Below are 18,919 nucleotides of genomic sequence, written 5' to 3'. Positions count from 1 at the left end.
ATTTTATTTTTTTTGTTACTAAAACTAGAAAATACTGTAATTTTATTTTCCTTATTACTGAAACTAAAAAATAAAATATCACAAAACTATCTGATTACAAAAATCAGAAAAAACACAAAATAATTTTCTAGTTACCAAAACCAGAAAATAAATTAAAACATAAAATAATTTTATTTTCCTTGTTGCTAAAACTAGAAAATAATATAATTTTATTTTCCTTGTTACTAAACTAGAAAACTAAAATACCAAAATAATTTTCTGTAACACCAAATAATATTATGCAATTGTTAATGACACCTGTATATTACTACTAGTTGTCAAAGAAAAGAGACAGTATATTACTACTATCTGTCAAATAGCATAAATCACTATTTGTTTTTCTAATCAGAATATTACTTTGAAAACACAGAAAATTAAATACAATGAAGATACCAAAAACAAAACATTTTGAACATGTCTTAAGATTGTTGGACAATCTTCACTGTATTTAAAAAGATTAAATTCTATTATGTACAAAACAACAACTAGAATATTAAGAAATAAAGAAAATGAGAGAATTTGTTTGATTACAAAAATCAAACTTGAAATAAAAAAAATAAAAACAGATTTTATTTTGTTTCAAAAACAAAATTAAAATCTGATTTAAATAAATAAAACAGAATAATAAATTAAATAACTTACTTGATTAATTTCCTTAAATAATTATCAGATCAAGTCCAGTGTTTGACACTGTGTCCTTAAGACAGATTCGTCCTCTCCATGGTGCTTTCAGAATTTGGACGTCTATCTCCCAGGATAAAATAATCTACTACAAACAATAGCAGCACTACAAATTGTTTGCCTAACGAACACATTAAGTGTTTATACTCTCTCTGACAAGAAAATAATGCAGCAAAATGAAGAGGATGTTTGCAGAATTATGAAGGACGAAAATTTGAGTTTTTTAAATCCAAATGAGGACTGTCCTATTTATAGATGGAATGGTGGCTCTAGGTTTTGAATTGAACAGGTATGAAACCTGTTGGTTTTGAAATCAAACAGATTTGAATCTGTTGGGTTACAATTCAAACAGATAACAAAAACGGAAAGGGCCTTGTTTGGGTGTACAGTAAATCCGGATCAGATTGTTTCTGGTTTAATACGGGAAGGGCCCTATTTGGATGTACAGAAAAATCAAATCAGTTTAATTTGAATTTTGGATTTTATTTTACCAAAAATAAAATTAAATTCAAATGTTTTTGACCCAAAAAGATTAGTATTGGGCTGGACAAGCCCAACCCAACCTCACACTACACACCCGCGCCCAAGCCCAGCCTGCCCGGATGGCGATGCGTGATGATTTCTAGATCCAATGGGTCTAGCCCATTTTGCCCATAACCTCTCCCTCTAAAACACTTGGGTACCCCTTGGGGCACACCCTATGTACCAAACTTATGCCTTATAAACCCATTCAAAACTTCCCACCAAATCAATGTGGGACAAACCTTATTCAAACCTTTAAGGGTTTTCCACCAAAATTTCATTTCCATGGAGCACACTTTGGCTTCAATTTCCTATTCACTTGGTAATGGTTTTGAACAACCAAATATACCACATGAATCACAACGTAGCATAAAACGCATTACCATTTTGACCCATGAAAATCGACGCACGGGGCCCACTTAAAAAATAGACCAAACTTAGAAAAAAAATTTAATTTTATCCAAAATTTTATAACAATTTCCAACATTTTTAACCCCTCTTTTGCTCAATTTCTAAATCCACAAATCAATTGCTTAACACCAACTGCCCTCTTCTACCCACATCTCTTAGTGGCAAACAATTTTAACACTGACTACATTTTCCAACCTCTTCCTCCCTCAATAATAGTCACAAACCACTCCCAATTTCTTCCTCACCCACCCGCCATTGTAAACCCAAACCACCAAGAGTTCGGAGTCCAAAATAGGTTTTTTCATATACATGAAAAGGGGAAGAAATAAATAAAAAAAAATGTATCAAAGTAAGCTTATAATATGCATCATTTTTAAACCAAGTTTTTTTTTTATATATATATACATATTAAAAAAAATTATGAACAAAATATTATGTATCCAAATTTTTTTGGTATTTTACTGTGCTCACAAAAAATGTTAATTCTGTATATAACTATTAAAATTTTACTTAAACATATATTAAAGTTTCCAGGAAAATTAAGTACAAAAAAAATTGTACAAAATATTACCTGTAAGATTAATAATCAAGCTTGTATAATTAAACTTATCAACAAAATTATTCAAATTCTCTCGTGGCATAGTTGTCCGAAGATCAAATTTGATTAATTTCAACTTTAAAAAACTTCTTTTTCCTAAGCAATTGTAACAACTATAATCAATAGTATTTTGTATAGTATTCATACATTTGAAAACAATCAGTCATCAAATACTTCACCATATCAATCAAGTTTTTAAAAACTATAGTCAATAGTATTTTATACACAATTCATACATTTAAAAAATAATCATTTATCAAATAATTCACCACATTAATCAAATTTTTGGAGGGCTTTTTTTTTATTATTTTTACGAACAAGTATTATTGTTGAGATTTTGGAGAGTCTTTTTTCAACCAATTTTTTCGGGGCTCAAAGCATCTCCAACGCACCATCTATAACTTCATATTTGAAAGATTTGCTCCATCAACTTGTCCTTTAAATCCAACTCTATTTGGAAGAAGGATGGGTCGATCCTCTATATTTGGAGAGGGGATGAAAAATAAAGGATCCCTTCTAAAATATTATTCATTCTATAGTTTTTGTTATATTACAAAACACTTTTAATATGTAAATTTAATTTTTATAAAATTGACATCATTAAAAAGGGTGAAATCATACCTTTAAAATGAGTATAATATTAAATATATTTTAAATTAGATATTTGTTAAGGAACAAAAAATTACTTTTTGATGAAAATATTTTCGAGAGAAATCTTTAGAGAATAAAATGATGATTAATGTTTTAAAAAAATGTCCAACAAGTAAATAAAAAAATTGCTATTGACTGGACGATTGATTGGCCGAACATCAATCCGGAAGAAAATGAAAATTTGTGATTAGAATTTAAATGAATAATAACATATTCTATATTTACATTTTAAGTAAAAAATTTTACTTTTATCCTCTTGGTGAGAGGATTGGGTTGGAGATAATCTCAAAGCAGCCATTTGCTCCGCTCTCTCAAAGCTAGCATTAAGTTCACCAAAAGCAAAAACTTTTCCCATTTAAAGCACAACTATTCTCCCGCCATTTTTTCTCCTCAATGTGTTTTGGTTTGAGTTTTTTAAATTAAATTTTTTAAAAATTAAGTTTTTTAATTTTTATATTTTTTTTGTTTTTAGTTAATATTTTTAAAATTTTAAATATTTTTTTTATTTTTTTAGATGCACCTTACTTGGATGTATTTAAAAAGTAAAAAATTTGTGAAAAAATATTTAAAAAATTAATAAATACATAAAAATATAAAAAAATGTATTGAATTTTCATATTTTTTTTATTTTTGGTATTTAGTGAATTTTTAAATGGTTTTTTTCATAATTTTTTTACGTTTTAGGTATATTTATGTTAGGTATGTCAAAAAAGTAAAAAAAAAATTACTTAAAATATTTTTAAAAAATCAGTAAAAATAAAAAATACGAAAAATAAGAAAGTAAAATTTTCTGAAAAGTATTTTTTGAAAAGTGTAACCAAGCAAGATGTTATTTTTTTCAATGCACCCGGTTCAGCAACGCCGTTGTCGATTCATCGCCGCTACTATTTCGTCCTCCTTATCAACTATAGCTGTACGGGCACGAAATATTCTTCCCGTATAATCCTGTTAATCAAATCTGCGCTCCTCCGTACGTCGTCGCTTTACTCCCTGAAAACACAAACGTGAGCTAGCCGGCGGGTGTGTGCCGGATACCTCTCCGATACCTAAGTCAACAAAATAGACAAATAAACAAAAAACTCTGTGTGTTTGGAAATCAAAGTTGTGTTACCTCTCCATAGATGATGTTATGAGCTTTTATAGGTTTCGCGTGGCACAATCCTAGTAGGACTCTTACTCCTCCATGTAGAGTCCTCCTAGGAGTCATACTCTTGAAAGATAACGCTTATCCTTCTGCACTCTCCTCACTGCTTGAACCAAGTGAGATGGTTTTACCATGGTCGGACTCTAATATGACCGAGGTAAGCATAGCTATGCTGAGCCGCAGAATAGACCGAACTATAGCTAGTTTGGTTCTTCCTTTCACTGCTCTTACCTCGGTTCCTCTTGCACCAACCCTGGCGTGATTAAACCGAGATAACAAAGCATCAAGGTCCTGACTGAGCTAACAAATGCTTGGTTCTGACCGGGCTATCCATAATATGCCATGACCGGGCTAACTCTGAGTATGGCAACCCGGCTAATCGCTACGCTTCTTTAAACCGGAATAACTTCAAGGCTCTTTTGGACCGGGATAATAATAAGGCGTTCAACCGGGCTAACTCCAAGCTCCGTTTTATCCAACCCTTCTTACCGTGGCCTAATGAACGGCCCATTACCTAGCTCGGCCCAATTTATATATAAATTATCCTCTCAATAGCCAACTTAAAAAAAACAAGCAATGAGATAATTTTTGTTATAGGAGTCTCTATAGTCATCGCAAGGAACACTGGCTGGAAAAATGCTTTGGGATGAAAAAAAATAGTTAAATTACAATACACCTCTTGAAGTTTGTTTAAAATATAAATTATTTTTTCTAATTTAAAAAATTACAAATACCTTTCTGTTAGAATTTTTTATTTAACAGAATTAATTAAAATAGTAAAATTTCTAACTGTTTACCTATACAATAATAAAATTATCTAAATTATTAATTGAAATAAAATTTTAACATTATTAAAAACTGTTAATTAACTTGATAATTTATTAATAAAATAACCTATTGGTTATGAAATTAGACACCTTAGGGGGCATAATGTAATTTTTAAAACTAATTTTTTAAAAAAACCCTCAAAGTGTGTTTGTAATTTATCCAAAAAAAATATACTTATATAATTCTAATTAAGTTTCTATTTGTTTGACATGTGTCGTTTGACTCATTTAGTAAATTAATTAATGGAAAAATTAGAAATTTAAGAGTAAATAGTGATGTAGTATTTTTGTCTAGCTTTTAACAGATCTATAACGATAATGAGATTAGTGGAATACCATTAAAATAGGTCAAAACCAAAAAAGTAAGGGATAATTATAAGAAAAAATAAAATAAAATTTTAGTTTTATAACAAAATAAATCTTAAATTTTTAATTTTTATTAAATAAGTCATTAAACTTAATGTAAATATAAGTAAATAAAATGTTTAAAATATCATTTTTATAGTTTAATGACTAAAACACTTACTTTTCCATCGATTTTACTTAACAAAAATAAGTAAATAATTTAAATTTAAAATAAATAAAAAATTTAAAATTTATATTGATAAATTAAATTTTCAAAATTTATTTTATTATAAGTTAGGGTGTGCGCAGTGCGGTTCGGGCGGCTTGAGAGTAAAATTATAACCGAATGGCAGATTAGTGGATTGGCGGATTGATAAATCGCAATTTAGGCGTTTTTGGGCAGATTAGCCGATTGAAGAATATTCTAATCAATTATCAAGCATTTGAATAATATATAGCACTAATTTGTATAATATTTTGTATATATATAATACAAACTAATTTTACATAATATTGTTTATATATATGACTACTAATTTGTAACAAATTTCACATCTTAAATCTCTCACACCATTTTTATTTTGATATTTTATTAGAAATCATATATATATATATATATATATATTATTAAAAGAAGTGTTTTTCCCATGCAAATGTGACATATTATTATAAGGGCTTTTTTTTTTTTTTTTTTTTGTACACAAACCCAAACCTAATTTAAATTATGTTAACTTTACCTATTTTATATGCACTCTATTTGACAAATATTTCTTTTCCATATATTTTTCATGGTAAATTGAGATCGTCCACAAATCCAATACCAATTTTGCGTTTTACATTTTTCTTCTTAATTCTTTCAAGGGTATTAGGATTTTTTTTAATGCTAAATTGTCATTTTTTCTTCTTATTTTTCCATGCATTATTTTATATCCCATACCAATTCTATATTATGGATTTGTCGTTTAAATTTTATAGTGATTCTATATATGAAATTATATTTCATTTCCTACATTATTTTATATAATCACAACTTACTGAAAAGAAAAATCTGTACAACAATGATACTTTTAAGGAATCTCTAAAGTTTAGATTTATTGTTTGAGTTAATTTTTCAATTATTGAACAGTAAGTTCTTTTCTGTTTTGACATCATATTATAGATGATTAATCACTTCACACACTGAAATGTATCTATTGTTTAAATGTTTTCATTATTTTTTTTTTTTTTTTGAGTTTAGATGTTAATATGTGATTCTTTCTTGGTGGCAAATTGAAACGCCCCGAAGAATAAGGACTCACTACCGTCCAATTACATTAACTTGTTTCCAAATCAATCCTTCCAATGCATAATGTATATATATATATATATATGTAAAGAATATAAAGCCTCAACATGGACATTATCATTAATCTCTAACACGTATATTCATTAAATTCTAGAGATTTACAAAAAATATTCTACATGCAGTTATACATTCAACATTCCTAGAATATGAATTTATAGCATGTGGCACACAATCTATCAAGTACAATCTCGAGGGCTACAATTTTCAAGGCTTAAGCCCGGTTACACAAAAGTGATTTTCGAACCCATACATATAAAGCCCTTGGCTTGTCAAAATAATTATAACAAAATAAAAGAGTCTTGTGCTCTCAAAATATATTCTACGCCTTTAACTCGACGGGATCACTACATCATTCCCTGCACAAAATCCCATAGGGTGAGTACAAAATCCAGTAGGAAAATCTTAACAAAGTATATACATTTTATACAATCTCCTGAGATGAATGCATATGTCATGCCATGTTCAAAAACATATATATTTATCTTTTGAAATTTTTGTGCACAATGCAATTTGAGAATTAACAATTCAATAATTTCAATATAGTTCAAAGGGGTGGTAAATACAATTCAGGTAATCCCTAAATTAGATAACACCTCAAACCTTATGATCGGAAAACACCTCAAACCTCTCACCATACAGATAGTGCCTCCAAATCTTCAAGGCAAAAATTATCGCTGCTAACTCTAAGTCATGAGTAGGGTAATTCCTCTCGTGTGTTTTCAACTGCCATGAGTCATAAGCTACTACTTTCCCCTCTTGCATCAACACATAACCCAAACCCTCTCGTGAGGCATCACAATACACTGAATAGCCTAAACCCCTCTCCGGAATAATCAAGATTGGAGCAATGGTAAGTCTAACTTTAAGCTCTTGGAACGACTTTTCACAAGTCTCACTCCACACAAATTTGACCCATTTTCGCGTCAATCTAGTCAAAGGTGAAGCTAGTCTGGAGAAATATTTCACAAACCGACAATAATATCTGGCCAATCCCAAAAAACTACGGATCTCAAATGTATTCTTAGGCTGTGCCCAATCTTGCACTACCTCAATTTTGGATGAATCTACAGTCACCCCTTCCCCGGAAACCACATGGCCTAAAAACTTAACTTCTTTTAACCAAAATTCACATTTCCCAAACTTAGCATATAGCTTATGGGTTCTAAGCAACTCAAGCACCACTCGCAAGTATTCCTCGTGTTCCTCCTCAGAGGGTGAGTAGACCACAAAGCGATCTAAAAACTCCCGGAAGATCCAGTTCATCAAGTCCATAAACACAACCGGTGCATTGGTTAGCCCAAAAGGCATCACCAGAAACTCATAATGGTCATATTGCGTGCGGAATGCCGTATTCGGGATATCCTACTTCCTGACTCTCAACTGATGGTAGCCCGATCTCAAATCTATCTTAGAGAAACAACGGGATCCTTTCAACTAGTCAAACATATCATCTATACAAGGCATAGGGTACTTGTTCTTAACCGTGACCCAGTTCAATTTTCGATAATCAATACAAAGTCTTAAGGCCCTATCTTTCTTCTTAGCAAAGAGGACCAGTGCTCCCCAAGGCGAGGTACTAGGGCGAATAAAAACCTTATCTAGTAATTCTTGGAGCTGAACCTTCAACTCACTCAACTCGGCTGGGGCAAAACGATACGGTGCCATGGAAATCGATGCCGTGCCAGACACTAAATCAATAGAGAACTTAATCTCTCGGTGGGGTGAAAAACTAATAAGATCTTCGGGAAAGACATCCGAGTACTCACAAACCACTCTTGGTAACTCAATCTAGACCTTATCACACTCACTACTCATAAAGTTAGCGAGAAGATAACTCAGCTCATTCCGCCCGTGCAGATCATATACTGGTGGTAAAACTCTACCAACCCGATCTCCCAAGAAATGAAAACAATCGCCACTTAAGGTACATACAGTAACCCTCTGACGGTAGCAATCTATAACAGCCCGATATGACGATAACCAGTCCATACCCAAAATAACATCAAAACCCGTCATATCCATCAGCACAAAAGAGAAAGGAAACCGACGATCGGCGACCTCTATATCACAGCCCCAACACCCATGTTTCAAAACCATCTCACTCCCAATAGGTGATACAACACAAATAGGAGACACTAACTGTGCCAACTCCAACCCCAAAATAGATGCAAATGCAGAAGAAATAAATGAATGGGATGCACCTGTATCAATCAACACATTAGTAACCGAGTTGCAAAACAAAAAGGTACCTCTCACAACTGATGGAGCAGGTACAGAATCTGGCGCTGCAACAGCATACACGCGCCCCGTAGGTCTCTGATCAACCTATTCACCTCTCAGAGCATAAGACTGCTGCACTGACTGAACCGAAGAGGCTCCCTGATTGGCCCTCGAGGCCTATGTTGACTGTGCTGGCTGGTAACTCGGTGATTTCCTCGAACTAAACGCACCAGGTGTGCCACCCAATTGCGAGCAAAACCTTTTCAAGTGCCCGCATGCGCACACTGATAACAAGTGAGCAGCTGGCCTCTGCCCTGACCCTGGCCTTAAGAACGAGTTGAAGACGAAGTTGCTCGCTGCCCTTGTCACGACCCAAACCCGCCCCTGTAGGTTTAACACCGTAACCGGCCAGTAATCTGTGAATTACCAAAGGCCTCTAAACAGATTAGCAAGTAATAAGGGGCTGCAGAAGTAATAATACAAAGTATACAAGATCCAATGAGCTGTGATAACGTACATGGGACAGAACATTTCAAAACTTACTTATATATATATAAACATGCTAGTCCAGATACACAATATTTATAAAAGATTTACAGAAGTGAACTTCCCAAGATCTGACTTTACAAACAGTTACAGAAACTAGCATGAAAAGAAAAACAGCCTTGGCATTAAACTTCGATCGGAACCTCCTCGGGAGGCACAAGGGTTGGCTAACAAAACGGTACAGAGGGCCGTCAACTCTGGCCCTGGTCATGTGCCGGCTCACCTACATACATAATATAAACTGTGAACGAAAGCCCATTGAATAATAACAGAGTAAAGGGGTTATATGAATGATGTCCAGCACAAGTTAGAATCCAGCATTTAAATCAAAGCATAATCAGACTTCAAAACAGAAACAAATTCATATACATTTTCATATTCAGATTTTGCATAAGATCATACGTGGTACACCCATTAGCTATCAGAACAGATTGGTCCAGAGACCCACATACATAGTTGGTACCAACGGCCATAAAGGTCCATATCTTGCGCGCAAGTAGTCATGGTATTGTTACCCCCAGGCAAGGGCCACGTGTAGATTGGCCGCGGTATTGTTACCCTCGGGCGAGAGCCACATGCAGATTGGCCGCGGTATTGTTACCCTCGGGCGAGGGCCATGTAAACTAAGGGTGCCACAAATACTTTTCAGAAAATTGGACATTCATTCATCATTTGTAAGATAGCATTTCAGAAAACAGATTATACCATACCAGTCATAAAATACTTAGGTTAAACATAACTTCACAGAGTTATTACTCACAGTGGGCTTGGAGACAGACAGATAGAGCAGATCGATTAGACAGGATATGGCACGTGACCTATACAACACATAACAGATATACACTTGAAACACATGTTTTAATTGTACAAAACTTATTTCATTGGCTCTTAGTGTGCTTCTAATCTCTTACCCTCACTATAGAGTCTAAAACATGGCCTAGAAATGCCTAGGATGGAATGAGGATGCAAAGGTGCACTTTAAAACACTTTTCAAAATTTTGCTGAAACAGGGGTCCCGCTCGAGCGTGGCCTTCTACGCTCGAGCGAACATGCAAACAAAAGGAATCCGCTCGAGCGTGGATTACTCCGCTCGAGCGGACTACAAGCTATAGTAAAAGTACTGGATGCATGAAATTCACGCTCGATGGGCGCTCGATAGCCGCTCGAGCGTGAGACACAAGTCCTCGCTCGAGCGTGCATTATCCCGCTCGAGCAGACTATAAACACAGGCAAAGTATTGGATACACGAAATTCCCGCTCGAGAGTAACTTTCCCCGCTCGAGTGTGAGTCCAAAATCTAGAATTTCCAGATTTGAACCTCATGCTCAAAACTCAACTACAATGCATCAAATTCGATCCTTTTGGGCTAATTTTCTGGAAAACTCTTGTAAACTCATAGTATGACATGTTTTGAAGATCAATTTTGTAAAATCAAGCCCAAAGGTAAGTCAATTGAACACAATTTCAACATAAACTTCAAGAACATGAAGAACAATGCAAATTCAACACATGCATGGGTTTCTTGAAGCTCCAAAGTTCTAAAACAAGATCAAATGCAAGATTTAACTTCAAAACATGGTGAGTTCATGGACTATAACAAAAATGTGGACATGCATGCAAGAATTTCTATGAAAATAATCTCAAACTTCATGTTATACACATGCATGCAAGAATTCCTACTCAATTCAACATTTAGAACCAAAACTTGACTCTAAACTCTAGTTCACCATGAACCATACAAGAAGTAAATCAAAATCACAATGGAGAAGATGAATTCTCTACCTTATGTCTTCAATTTCAAGTTTAGGAGCTCAAATTATGCAATTCTTCTACAATTCTACAAGTTCCAAGCCAAAACTTTGTTGAACTCAATTTTCTCCTCTCTCACTCTCCTACATTTTTCTTGGTCCCAAAAATGGCTGAGGAAATGAATCAAAAGCTCCTAATCAAAGATTGAACAAAGTGGCCCACTAAGGGGTAAAAATGTAATTACGAGCATTCACTAAATCTATGTTTCATCTAACATTATTTAATCTAATTTAATCATTCCAAATCAAATTTTAATTAAACCTACCATAAAATTCTATAAATCCTAACTAGCACATAAATCAAGTCAATTTCTGATTCGGACGCCGATAAAGCTTTCAATCCGTAATTTAAAGTCAAAGACATGAACAGATCATTTTATGGCAAACAGATAGAAACACATAAATAATGCAGTACACATGCAGATAAATCCCAAAACCTTCCTAAATTACTGTTAAGCAATAATTAATCATGAATTAGCATTACAGCCCTCCTCCCCTTTGTGGGCAAGCTGGAGACTTGTGGTCCAACTGACCACATTTAAAACAAATAACGTCTCCCTGATCGCCTCTCCCAAAACCTGAACTCGGCACTGGAAAAGTAGATCTCGAATGCGCTCCCTGGGACTGCTGAGGGTTAGAACCCCTCTGCCTCTTACTGTTCACCTGACCATCCTTTATCCTCTCCTCCTCCGCATGTATAATAGTCTCAAGATGGGCTGCAGCCTCCACAAGGCGCCCATAGTCTCTAATCATGGACCCGGCTACTCGAAACATGAGTCCAGTCCACAACCTTTTCTCAAACTCCAAACATCAGCGCTCCTCACTTGCCACTAACTACGGTGCAAACCTCGACAAACTAGTGAAGATGGCCTTAAACTCAGTCACTGGTGTATTCAACTGCACCAACTTGGAGAATTGATCCCTCAACGTCTCCCTCACTGTAGCAGGTAAGTATTTGTCCTGGAAAGCTTCAACAAAGGCCTCCCAAGTCCCTCCAATGCGCCCCCGCGCATACTTTCACCACTGATCCGCGTCTCCCTTAAGCTGGAAGGACGCCAAGGTCACCTTCAGACCTCCGTCTTCGATGCCGAGCATCTCAAACGTCTTTGTCATCTGTTCCAACCACTTATTAGCCTTCAGTGGCTCCTTAGGGTCACCCAAAAACTCATCCGGATTGGACCGGAAGAACTCCCTCTTCAAAAAAGACGGCCCTGTCTCAGCTACTTGGGCCTGGACTTGATTCTCAGCCTTGAGAATGTCCATAGATTCCCTTAATACTCCAGCTATTTCACGAGCTAAAGCACCCATGGCTTATTGACTTATTGGCTCGGCCACGTTGGCCTGACCCACTCCTTCCTCCTGTGCCGGAATCTTATCCGGTATAGGCATCTCCTGCCTCCTAGGCTTACCACGCCTACCACCGCGACCTTGTCCTAACATCCTAATAACGGTAACAAAGAGATTAGCACGTTTTCAAGTGTGCCGAAGCTATCTCACTCGTGTCCTAATACAATGGACAACTGTAATTCATTCCACATAAGCACATAATCACATAAACACATACGAATTTCATTTATGGATAATGACCGTCCCGTGGCGTCGCTAGAGTTCCAGTTAGAAATGGCAGTGATCAAGTGCCTTTCCAACAGGACTCCCAGCAACCCATGGACCCGATCAACATTCCAGAAATTAAATCTCATACCCATATAGTCACATAAACATGTTATCATTTAAGCACATAACATCATATTTAAGTCTCTAACAAACGAGACAAACACATTGTGGCACTAACCACTTCCCACGTACTCAAAATATTCAAACCCGGTACGCTTTGATACCGAGTTGTAATGCCCTCAAAATATTATATAAATCAACCATTCATAAGATTCATTGACATAATAGAAATGTTATATTTCATTCATCAGAGTCTATAATACAAAAGATATTACATGCATTACATTTTCGTAAATATTCATCTTGAAACTATAGCATGTAACTCTAATTGAGAACAACAAAATAAATGCTCTAAAGGCTTACATCATTCCAAGACTTCACTTGGTTACAACACAAAAAGAGTCTAGTCTCTATACAAGTAAAGCCCTCGGCTTGAATCAACATCAACTCAAAAACGAAATCACAAAAGTGGAACCTTCAGTCCCTAAGCCTCCCAAGTTATACCTTCAGAGGTGGTATGTCACCTGTACTTGAAAATGGTTTCCCAAGTAGGGTGAGCCAAAGCCTAGTAGAGATATACTAGACCATATATGAGAATTAACTAAAATATAAGCATCAGATAAATGTGCGACATTCTTAATCAACACATTCTTTTCAAGGTCATTCAATATAAATAACCAATATTTCAAATCATTTCCATTCTTCCATTTTGGGCAAATCAATTAACCAAATTCATTATTATCAAAGCAACCAATACGAGACTTCAACTCAATGGTTCACAATTTAATACATTCATCAATCCAACACTTCTATTTCTTACCATTTTACGGAACCACGTCCGAGGAAACCGGCACCCATAAATATATAAGATTTCGGAACTTTCACCCTGGACACTCCGGCCAACTTAATTATCAATGGAGTCCATCCCCTATCTCCTCCCAAACAATGGAGTGCATCCCTTATCTCCTCCCAAACAATGATACATATACAATGTATTTAAACACTTTGTCATATGCAATGACTAATCAAAACACATATTCAATGGTTTAATCAAACTGTCATATTCAATGACAATACTCATATGACTAGTTTCAATTTACCTAGTCCTCATGCAGTTTCTATAACAATCATAGCCATCCTCTACCGATAGCCCAAAACAAATATTTCAAAACAGATAAAAAAATCTATAGCGATCCCGGTTGTCCCTTTACTGTTCAGTTGTATTCCGAACTCGGTTCCGTGGAGTTGATAGTGGTATGTATCTTGTTGTCGTCCTTTAAATCCATTTGTTTGAGTTTTAGGATGTGTTGGGCTTGGTTGTTACAGGTTGGTAGAGTTTTGGCTCCCGTTGTTGTTGCCCAATTTTTGAGTGGTCCGCTCAAGCGGGTCATTTTGCGCTCGAGCGGGGTTTACACCCTTCCAGCATTTCGAGTCCCTGCAAAACTTCTACAGGTGTGTTTTCTACGCTCGAGCAGGTTTCTTGCTCTTGAGCGAGTTGCGCTCGAGCGGGCTTGTTGGCGCTCGAGCGGGTAGTACCTCGTTGGTGAAAGTTCTGGGAGATGAAAATCTACGCTTGAGCGGACTGGTCTTTCACGCTCGAGCGGGTGTGCTTTGTCTTTGTGTCTTGGCGCTCGAGCGGGCATTCTTGCGCTCAAGCAGACTCAATTTTCTGTTCTTGACGCTCGAGCGTCCTGTTATCCGCTCGAGCAGGAATGTCGTATATCAGTTGGCAGCTGGGCGTTTTAAAATTACTTTTTACATTCTCTCTCTCTCTCTCTTACTCTCTAAAAACACTTTTTGAGAGCTTCTCTCTCTAGGATTTCCCTTCTCTCTAGGGTTTGATCTAGTTAGAGTGTCTCCCTATCCTCCGGCCTTTGTAAAAAGTGTGTTGATCGTCGAGGGCTTCGTTTTAATTCGTGGATCTTAGAGTTTGGAGCATTTTGGTTTTCTTCAACTTCCCCGTTTGAGCCCTAACTTCGAGGTAGGGATATCCTACTCCTCTTTATGAGCTTTGTCTTTGAATTTTAGCATTTTGATATGTTGGGGGTTGCTGGGTAATTTTGAGAAAGTTTGGGTCTTTGTATAATTTTACAAAAGATGGGGTTTTATTTATAATTAAACCTATATGCATGTTTGGCATAGAGAAATGATATAGATGATAAACTATGGATGAAAGTGGAACCTTGGGGTTGTTATGTTAATTATGGGAAAATGCCCTAATTAGTTGGATAAATTAATTTGTATAATCAATTTTGAGAAATGAGGAATTGAATTGAGAGTATTCAAATTGAAAAGATTATGGGATTAACGGGTGTAGTTGGATTCATTTGGTCGCTCACCCAGGTTGAATGTTGATAATATATCCATTTGGTGCATTTATTTTCTGTTTAGAAATAACTGCTTTGGGCTATCGGTGGAGGATAGTCTTGATTGTTATAGACAATGCATGATGATTAGGCAAACTAAAACTAATCGATTGAGTATGCTATCGAATATAGCGGTTGGAATAATACATCGACTTTATGTATTGATTGTTTATGTATATGATCTATGTTTATAGACATTGTGTGTGTGGGAAGAGATAGGGGATGTACTCCACGATTTAGGGGAAGATAGGGGATGGACCTCTAAGTCGGATTGTGTATGACGTTGATACAACACTAACATGTGTATCAAGTGTTGATTATGGAAGTGTTTAAATTGATTTGATATAGCATTAAAATGTATATCGTTATCAATTGCGAAGTATATAAGTGTTTCTATATTATATTGATACAGCACCACAATGTGTATCATTCGTATAGTATGGGAGTGGTTTATGTGTTATTGATATAGCATCAAAATGTGTATCCACCATGAATTTCGAAAGTGTTTTTAAGATGAGTCTTATTCTCATTAAGTTATTTGGCTAAGTTTTGAGCCTCGTTTTCAAACTCAAGGTTGAAAAAGAAATGAGAAATGAAATGCAACATGGACTTAAATGTCATGAAACTGGAATGTGATATAAGTGAGTGTACCGGTGTTGACCATCTATCAACTGCTAATCTTTTAGTCATTGTTCATAGCTGGTTTAGTGTATTTCTGCTGGGCTGTGGCTCACCCTTTATGGGACATCATTTTCAGGTACAGGTAGCTTGCCACCTCCAAGGACATAGCTTGGGAGGCTAGAGGCAGACAGACTGCTTTTGTTGTTTGCTTTCTTTTGATGTATTACATGTAAATTCAAGCCAAGGGCTTAATATGTATTGAGTTAGCACTCTTGTTTTTGTAACCAAGTGTTAACTTGGAAAGCTGTAAACCCATAGGGCATTTGCTTTTGTTGTTAACATGTAATACTTTTGTAAGAACTACTCTGATTAATGGAAAGGTGGTTATTTTCTTATATCCTTGCATGTCAAAAATGATGGGTTTTACGTATTATTTTGAGGGCGTTACAAAATCCATCAACAGATAATTTATCATATTTTCCATAGATGAGTGATTTATCAAATCCAACTACACATCTCATTTGTGCATTCTTCCAATTTGATATTTCTCATAACAATTTCATTATTTACACCAATAATTTATTTAATTCAAATTGGGGCAATCTTCCCCCTTTCACAAGTATTACACCCAAGACCAAATTTCACAAATTTATACCCAAGCAATAACATATTCAAGACCTCTTATACACAAATGGTACCAAAAGGGAAAACCTCTCTTTCAAATATCAAAACCCTAACCTCAACTTCACTCAAATCTTCCCAAATCCTACCATTTATACAAAATGACAAATATCTAGATTAAAACTCATATTAAAGAGTAGAATATCCCTAACTCAAATGTAGAGCTCAAGAGGAAGAAGGAGAAACTTTGAAGATGCCACAAACTCAACTTTTCTTGGATGAAATAGAAGCCCACAAGATGCTCTATCTTTTTAATAAAGGGACAAGGGTTGAGAGATCCCCAAATCAAGGTGTATTTAGAGAGAGAGATGGAAAGTTTTAGAAAGAGAGGCTGTCGGATTAGGGTTTGGAGAAGAAATGAAATCAAAAAGTGATGTAAAATAACTCTGATGCGAACTGATAAACGTGGTCTTCGCTCGAGCGAAGAAATTGTCGCTCGAGTGACCAGACACAACAAGTGACCTCGTTCAAGCACACAATGCCAAGCTTCAGGTCTGCCACATACGCCGACGCACGCTCGAGCGCAAGAAGTCTCGCTCCAGTAAATAAACAATTTCACAAGGCTCGTTCAAACATAATAAGCCTCGCCCGAGCGACACACTTTCACCTCCCAGAAAAGCTGCGTTTGGGAGAAAACTTGAAGACCCTCATTTCTCACTCAAGTGCAAGAAATCTCGCTCGAGCGAAGAAGCAAACTACACAAAGCTCGCTCGAGTGCAAGAAGCCTCGCTCGAGCGAAGAGGCCAAAATCTAGGCAACAACCATTTGTACCAATAGACAACCAACTTGTTCCAAACTCGCCCAACAAGTCCCAAAACTCACATTCAAAGAATTAAAGGGAGAAAACAAGACATAGACAACAACATACAATCACAGAACCCGAGTCCGGAACACAATAAAGGTCAGGGTAAAACCGGGATCACTATAGAGTTCTATGCAAATTCAAGCCTAATTTAAATTATACTAACTTTATCTATTTTATATGAATTCTATTTGATAAATATTTCTTTTCCATATATTTTTTTTATCTTAAATTGAGATAATTCACAAATTCAATACCAATTTTGCGTTTCACGTTTTTTTTCTTAATTCTTTCAAAGGTATTAGGATTTTTTTTCAATACTAAATTACTTTTTTTTTCTTCTTATTTTCTCATGTATTATTCTATATCCAATACTAATTCTATATTATGAATTTGTTGTTTAAATGTTATAGTGATTCTATACATGAAATTATACTTTATTCTTACATTATTTTATATAATCACAACTCACACTCGGAAAAATCTGCAGAACAATGACATTCTCGAGGAATCTTTAAAGATTAGATTTACTACTTGAGTTACTTTTTGAATTGTTAAACAACAAATTCTTTTATGTTTTGACATCATGTTACTGATGATTAGTCACTTCACACATTAAGATGTATTTATCGTTTGGATGTTTTTATTTATTTTTTTATTTTTTTTGAGTTTAGATGTTATTATGTGATTCTTTCTTGGTTAGTCGTTATTGAATTTCTTTTGTATAGTTGATATTTTAATTTAATTTCGAGTGTGTATTTTACAATCTTATAATTTAATATATGTATATATATATTATACAAAATTATTACATGATAATCCCACTACAATATATTTATATTTAATTTTTTTAATCAATTTTATATAATTTCTATTTCTACATATTTTTTATTTTTCAAATGAATATAAAAGTAAATTAAATAGTTAGAATTACTTTTAATTTTATGTTACTAATTCTTTTTCTAATTTAATTATTATTTTTAATATCAAAATGAGTATTTATTTTACTACTTTATAATTTAATATATGTCATACAAAATTATTATATGACAATTACACTTTTATAATACGGTTGAACTAAAATTATCAAAATACATAAATAATTTAATTAAAATTAATAGATATCTAAGGCCAAGTTTGGCATAACCTAAATAATACAAAAAGTCAAAAAGTCACTATCATATTTAAGTCACATCATTTTATTTAAATCACATCACCTCTCTAACACATCACATCAAACCCAACCCAAACCCAACCCATATAAGCCAATAAGTCAAAAAGTGTACTTTTTTAGAACATCTCAATCCAACCCTAAGTATTCAAGTAACAATTTTATAGAATGATAGTATCAATATTATTAAAATAAATAGTTAAAATCATACTATAATTTTAATTTTAATTTAAAATTAAAATTATTCTTTTATAACACATATTATACCATCAAATATTTTTTGAAAAAAAATTACATGTGTATTATACAAGGTCAATTGCCAATTAAAAATATATATGTATTAATTATAACAAGCAGAGCGGTTTCAAAGATGAATTGGTGCGATTTTAACCGATTATGCGATATTTTGCATAACTCTAATTATAAGGCTGAAACTTTAGAGTTTTTTTTGAAAAAAAATAATTTTC

Source organism: Camellia sinensis, chromosome 15 (genome assembly GCF_055761805.1).
Source record: "Camellia sinensis isolate YWXY chromosome 15, ASM5576180v1, whole genome shotgun sequence".
NCBI lineage: Eukaryota > Viridiplantae > Streptophyta > Magnoliopsida > Ericales > Theaceae > Camellia > Camellia sinensis.
Note: the sequence above shows the minus strand (reverse complement) of the source record.